The sequence below is a fragment of the Sus scrofa genome, chromosome 16 (genome assembly GCF_054392235.1).
Source record: "Sus scrofa isolate SSC_HxYL_T2T_F1_AM1 chromosome 16, Sscrofa_HxYL_maternal_Yorkshire_Landrace_v2.0, whole genome shotgun sequence".
Taxonomy (NCBI): Eukaryota; Metazoa; Chordata; class Mammalia; order Artiodactyla; family Suidae; genus Sus; species Sus scrofa.
Window position 1 is genome coordinate 91169535 of NC_139398.1, and position 7464 is coordinate 91176998.

The window sequence follows — 7464 nt, forward strand, 5'->3', positions numbered from 1 at the left end:
TTTCCAAGTGGCCTGGATTTCTGTCACGGGAGCAAAGGGGATGAGTGTGGTGAGGTCTCCAGACCCCGGCAAGGCCGAGAAACTGGAGGGGGGGTACAGCTGAGGGGGCAGGAGGGGGACCCCGTGAGTGTGAATGTGTGTGTGACCTGTATGTCCCAAGCGTGCGTCAGGCATGCATGGATGGTACAGGTTGGACGTGTGATCCTGCACGTGTTGTGTCTGCGGGGGGGTCGTGTGCGTGGGGCCTGGCCCCCCAGGACCGTCGCCGTCTGTCCATCGTGTGCTTTCGGTCTGTTCCTATGTCAGCCTAGTTGCCTGAAACGCTCCCACACGACAGGCCCTTCATGTCCATCTCCCGAGCAGGCTTCGCATGTGGCACTTGGGATTCGGGGGGCAGACTCCGGCGGGAGCTGAGACCCGCACCCTGTGTGCCACGTGCCCTCCCACACACCTACTCAGGGCAGAGCTGTGCTGGAGGTCAGGGTGCTTCTGAGGCCTTGCGATGCTGCAGCTACAATCGCTGCCTGTCAGCCCTTCCAGCCTGGGGCCCTTCCAGCCGGGAGGCCCCCCAGCCAACTGGCCGCTGGCCTCCTTTGTGGCCTGAGATCTCCGCTCAGCCAGGCTTTGTTCTCTGGATGTCGCGTGGCTACAGGCCCTAGCAGCTCTTTGGCGCTTGACACATTTGCACGCCGGCTTCCAGGATGGACACAGCGCCCCGGCTGTCATGGGTCTGGAGGCCCGGGGGCAGCAGGTAAGGGCGGCCGGTGACCCGTGGACACGGGTTAAGGCAGGCTGGGGAGACCAGAGCCCAGCGCATTAGGGCACCAGCACTTAGGGAAGCGCCGGACAGCCACCCTGGGGCTGCAGAGGAGCCTTGGGCTGGCCGGCCCGCTGCTGTACGGTCAGGACTGTGGGCTCGGAGCGAGCCCGGGGCCTGCAGCTGCTCCCTCTTCCCCCTGCGTCTGCCCTGACCGCAGCCGTGTAGACAGGTCTGCGCCTTTACTCCTCTGCACCTTGTCCACGGGTCCCAGCGCCGGCCATGTGCCCAGCTCAGGGGCGCCAGAGGCTGCCCGCTGTTTCACAGTTGAGAGAAAATGCCCGCGCCCCTCCCAGCCCGCAGCTCTGACGCCTGCGGGGCTCAGAATGGCCGTCCTCCCCATCCGGGCCCCCCGGCCACACTGCCCTCTCAAGGCCTCTGACCCAACTCCCGGGGCCCTGCGTCCTTTCCGGGACCCCCAGGAGCACTGTTCTCCTGCCCAGGGCCCTAGGGCTGGGGATGCGGGACACAGGGCCGGGCATCCGGAGCCTGCCCTCTGAGGACGTCCGGGATGGCTCGCGCCCCACAGAGACGGGTGCTGAAGGCCACGGTCGGGATGGACCCCGGGCTCGGGGGGCAGGGACAGCTCCGTAACGGGTCGGAGGGAGCACGGGCCCCGCAGGGAGCGCCTGGCGTCCTGTGCATTCTGAGGAGCCGCGGGTCCTGACCTCCACGTGGCTCTCACCCACGCCCGCCCCCGCCACCAGCCGGGGCCGCCCCGTGCACTGGGGCAGCTTGCGGGGCGCCTGTGTGCGCTGCTGCCCAGGCTGGTCTGGAGGGCTGGGTCCGAGCGGCTCCAGACGCGGCCCAGCCGGGCCTCTTCCCTGGAGACGGAGGCTGCCGGGCTTCCGGGCCCGTCCTGACCCTCCACACCCGAGTGTCTGGGGGGCGGGCAGAGGCAGGGGTGAAACCCTCTCGCCCCCGAGTCTCTAAAGCTCTCCCTTCCTCGGACGTGGCTCCGGAGGCCGAGGAGGATCCATGCAGCCCCCAGCACAGACAGACCCAGGCTGCAGACCCGCCCATGCAGAATGGGGGTGCAGAGGCCCCCCCTTCTCTGACTCCGCCTTCTCCCCTCTGCCGCGTCTCTGGATTAGTCATGTGGGATCACGTCCCCCAGGACCTCATTTCAGCTGGGTCACCTCTGCGAGGCGCCTCTCTGAATGGGGCCCCATCCCATCGTGCCAGGGTTAGTCCTTCACTGTCCACTGGGGACAGCTCACCTGGCACATGGCGTCCACCACGGCATCGCCAGGGCCCAAGGGTCAAGCCAGCATGGTTACCTCGAGGGGACGGGTTTCTGGGCAGCCCCGCCCACCCCGTTCCCATCTCTTTAGGCCCCAAAACACCTGCCCACGTCGGGATCCTGCCACACTCAGCCAGTGCGACCTCTTCCCTTGTAGATGTGTCACTTCGGTTTGGTCCTAAAGGCCCGTGAGCTGGGCTCCCCCGGCCAGAGAGTTCTCCCAGGAGCTTCTTTCTGGGAGCTTTATGTTTTCAGGCCTCTCCTCGAAGCCTTTAATCCATTTTGAGTTCCCTTTGGTGAGCGGTGGAGGACCAGGATCTGACTCCCTCTTTCAAATTGGACGTCCAGTCGGGCTGCAGGCCCCTGGGCGGGGCAGGGGGTGGGGCAGGCGTGGGTGGGGCCGGATTTCCTCTGCAAAGCATGGGCCCCACACCTGCCGCACACCTGTCGTTATCCCGGGCACATGGGCGGCCACGAGGAAGAAGGGCTGCCTGACTCTGGGCACTGTCAGCGCCATGGTGAAATGGGAGGGGGCCCAGGAAACAGTGTGGCAAAGCCCTGGGGTCCCGGGGGAAGGGGCCTCCACTCTCTCCTGTCCCGGTCTCTGTGGGACACCAAGCAGGTTCCCGGGCCTGTGCTCACCCGCCAGTGCCAACCCCACCCCCACACGCCTCGCCTCCGCTAGTGAGCGGGGCAGCCAGCTCTCGACCCTGGCCTGGGCCAGCTCTGAGCTGCGCCGCGGCTGGGGGCAGGGCCGCACACGTGCCCTCCCTGCGGCCCATTGCAGCCTCCATCACAGAAGACACAGCCCCGACCATCCGGCGTGGATGGAGCTGAGGCCAACCCACTCCGCAGGGTCCAAGGAATCACTGAGGGGGAACCGGCTGCCCCAGCCCCACTCCCATTGTGCACCTGCCAGAGACGGGGTGGGGGCGGGAGCCAGCAGGAGGCCCCGTCCTCCACCCCCTCCCGTGCCTCTGTGCCCCCTTCTCCCGGGTGTCTGTCCAGATGCTGCTTGCATCCGGTGCCTTTAAAGCCCCCACTCACCAGGACCACATGTGATCAACCCCATTTTATACCATGACCTTGAGGGAGTCGGAGAAATGCCTGACGCTTCCAAGGTCAGGACCCAGCACTTCGTGCTCAGGGAGGACGGAACAGTCCCTGTGTGAACAGACCTGTGGTGACAGAGACCCAGCGCCTCCTGGGTCTCAGGAGGCCACCTGCGCAGGAGCTGGGCTGGGAGAAGGCTGCCCGGCCCCACCGCGAGCTCCTGGGCTGCGCGCCCCGCGGCCGGCACACGAGACGTCCACGGCTAAGGCCCTGGCCCGGCGTGCCCAGGCCAGCCGCACGCAGGCCTGGTCTGGAGGGCACTGCCCCCACGCCCCACTTCGTCCGGGCCTCACTCTGGGCTCCCTCGGGCTCGGGGCCGTCCGCACACAGCCCGAAACCCGCATGGCCCACATCCGTCTTCCCAGGCCTCATTTTTTTTTAAAGAGGGAATGGAAAGGAATGAAAAGGGGGAAAGAAAGACTCAGACGGCGATGCGGGAGATAAAAGGCCCATGTGGGTGACAAAGAAACTATGACAGAGTCAAATTTTATTAATGGCTCGCCCATATGCATTCCAGGGTAATTAACTATTCACAGGTGAAATTAGCTGATAGGGGTGGCTGTCGCGAGCAAATCGAATGAGCTCCGATTATATCAACAGTTTCCAACCAGTGTCCCTGGTTATCCCACCATCAAATAAATTTGTCCACTCTCTTCCTTTGGGGAGAAAAACTTTAATTATCCAGCCCCAGCGTATGGCAGGTCATTAATAAAACCTAGTTATCGGGCTGCAGGTTCGGGAGTTTTACTGTTATCCGTCTTTAATCTAAATAAACATTTGGGAAATGTCCTTAAAATTATTATAGATCCTTTGCCCTGCCCCACAGTAGGAATTTCTAAGTGGCACAGCGGGCGTTTGACTAGCATCCGAGCCGTCCGTCCACGGCCCGGCCTCCGGCGGCCCGGGACCCGGAGCGGGGCTGCGCCTGCAGTGATGGATCTGGGCGGCCTGCGAACGCAGATAAGGGGGAGCCGCGTCCATATGTCTTCGCGCAGCCCTCGCGGTCCACGAGCGTCGCTTATGCCCGCGCCGCATACATCAATGACAAGCGGGAGAGCGGAACGGCCGCAATAACGCAGGAGGCCGGGCCCTGCTCTGGCTCCCCGGCTGCGGCCGTCGGACCACGTTCTCCTATTAAAGGGAGGAAGGGACGCCTCAAAATCACTGGTTGTTCCCCTTCCCGTTCAGCGGCGGGCGCTCTCCAGAGCTCACCCCGCCATGTGAGGTGTCAGCTCCTGGGCATTTCGTGACCCGGCCGGACCGAGGCACCCAAGCCCGGCCAGGGGGCAGGAACAGGGCCGCCGCAGAGCCTGTGGGTGAGCCCGTCTCGGGGTTCCCAGCGCTCCCTTTGTGGTTACAGGGGATGTGGAGGCGCCGCGAGCAAAGACCTCCACGCCCATGCCGCCAACCCGCCCGGCACAGGGCCCAGGAGGCCACGTGCGCGAGAAGCAGTCTTCCCTTCCTGGTCCCTCGACGCTGGAGGAAGCCACCAGGAGGCTGGGGGTGGGGTGCGGATTTTACTGGAACCCTGGTTCCCTGGTCAGCCCACCTTTGGCTGAGTCACCGCGTTGGGGCAAAGACTGGGAGGCATCGGCTGCGCTGTGTTCCAAACAGAACCACCCTGGGCGGCCGGCCAGCTCAGCCGCAGTGTCTGGAGCCGGGGGACGGAGCGTCCACAGCCGTCCTCTCCTGCCCGTCGCATGAAGGTGACGGTGAGGCAGCTTCTCTGTGGCCTTCACACCCAGCTGAGCCTCGCCTGTCGGGGATGGGATCTGAGTCTGTTTCCGAGGCCTGCCTAGTGACAGGCAGGCGGGGAGGCTTGGGGCGACCTCGCCTTTCACAAGTCGGAGCAGGGGGCTCGGCCCAAGACCCCAGGGGTGGGGGTGGGGGGGATGCTGGGGGAGGGGCTCGCCCCCACCCGCACATCCTCTTCCAGGCTGTGGGCTGCGCGGAGCTCAGCCACTGGGCTCGGTCGGTCCCGCTGGCAGTTGCTGGCACTCAGACTGAAGTCCCCCGGGTGAAATGTTCAGTCCTTACACACATGCATACCCAGGAGTAATGCGCACTTTTTTGCCCTCCGTGGCTAGTTTTCTCCTCCACAGAAGTCCAAACCATCTCCACCGTCCCCTCCCGCCACTGTAAAGGTTCCCGACGGGGACGACTGTGGGCCGCGCAGACCCGGGCAGAGTGGCGCTCTCGCCCGGCCTCAGCATCCAAAGCTCACTGGCCCCTCAGGGCCCAGCTCCCTGGAGCCCCCGCTGCGCCGGGTGGCCAGCTGGGCTCCTGGCGTCCTGTCTGCTTCAAACTAGAGCCTAGACCCCGCGGGGGTGGGGGGGCGCTGGGCCCCGCGTGCGGGGCGGAGTGGCCGCTTCCCGCAGCCGCTTGTGAGGAAGGAGCCCTGGGGCGGTGCGGGAGACGCTTACCCTTCCGTGGGCAGCGCTACCCTGGGAGATGCGGTGCTTCTCCGGGGAGGTGTTCGGCGCTGAAGAAAACACTCAGCTTTGGGTCCGGAGAACTTCAGGCCCCTTCCTGCGACGCTCAGTTCCAGACTCTCCCAGCTCAAGGCTCAATGTTCCCAAACCCATACCGGCTGGGACTCGGCAACCCCCCGGGGGCTCGGGGCCCGCAAAGCCACAGCGGCCGTCGTGGCACAGTCCGAAGGCTGGGCATCCGTGGCCAGGGCGTCAAGGCCAGCTCTGTCTCTGTGTACACCGCCGCCGCGCCGAAACCATTTCAGGCAAAACCTCAGGCCCGAGCCGGCAGAGGGCTTTGGGGGCTCGCGTGTCATCCGTGAAACAAGCGCTTGAAACAGGAATTTCACTGTTTTTAAAGGAAGGCAGCGCTTCAGGAGCAAGGCCTCCTTTCCTGCCGGGCGACCTGCTGGGTGCTTGGTGTCCCTTCGCTGGGACCTTCACTCGCTGACCGGGCGCAGTTTGCACCCAGACCCTCCCCTGAAGGGCCCAGGCAGCGTCTGGGCGGGGGAGGAGCGACCATAAAAGGCGGACCTTCCCCAACCACCTTCTTAGCTTCCAAGACCAGAGGAGACCCGCCGCGCTCAGGGTGGTTCGGCCAGAGATAAAAGCAGACTTTCTGGTGACAGGTGTGCTGTCCCCGTGGGGCCCCCCTGGGTGGGTGAGCCTCGGGGTCCCAGCCAGAGCCAGGCAGGGGGAGCGGCGAAGCTCAGGGAAGCGTCAGAGCCTGAACCCCCGGATCCTAACCCAGAGCGGAGGCGGAGAGATGGGGGCGGCAGTGGGGACTGAGGGTCACCCAGAGCCCTGGGGGGGGGGCTCCCAGAGAGGAGAGGGCCCACCCCCCACCCCCTCCAGTCCTGGCTCAAAAGTCACCTGTCTGGGGCAGGAGGGTGGCCCGCGCTGCTGTCAGGGGGGCTCAGACGCCCCGCAGGCCCGGCCTGTCCGGGTGGATGGAGATCAGAAGGAGGCGGGTGGGGTCCGGGTCCCCAAGGGACAGCGGGCTCCCCACCAGGACCAGACAGGCAGGGCCGACCAGCCCAAGAGACCCCCCAACCCTCGTGCGGTCGCCATGGTTCCCACCCTCTGGGGCGTGGGGTCGCCGTCTGTCACCCCAGCTTCGGCTGCTGTCCTCTGAAGCCTCCTGGTCCAGGCCCGGGAGCCCCCCCACCCACACGCAGCCCTCAAGCCCGCGCCACGTGCCGGGTCTGAGCCGAGAGGCGCCGGGTGGGGAGACCGAGATCGGGAACATCAGTCGGAGAACCTGCTCGGTAACGACTGTCTGTTAAGGACACGCTGGGTGACCTACTGTGGACGCACTGGGTTAAGCAGGATGCTTTCTGTAAGTGCCCTTCACCCGCATCTTCTCGCTGGACGTGCACCTGTGCACCGTGTTCTGTACCTGCTGGGCAGCAGCTCTGGGAACCCGGGCACAGGAGTGCCCTCCGCTCAGTGGGAAGCGTGGGAGCCCAGTCTCCACGGGAACCGCCGTGGAGAACCTAGCCTAGCGCTTCAGTGGGCAGAGAGGTTCCTGGGCTAGGGGTTGAATCAGAGCTACAGCTGCTGGCCTACACCACAGCCACAGCCACAACAACACCATATCTGAGCCGCGTCTGTGACCTACACCACAGCTCATGGCAATGCTGGATCCTTGACCCACTGAGCAAGGCCAGGGATCAAACCTGCGTCCTCAGGGATGCCAGTCAGATTCGTTTCCATTGCACCACGACGGGAACTCCTCCTTCCCTAATTCTGAAGCCCCGGGTGCTGTGCCCTTGAGGGAGGGGTCGGGTAACAGGTTTATGTAAATTTATCTCAGTGCA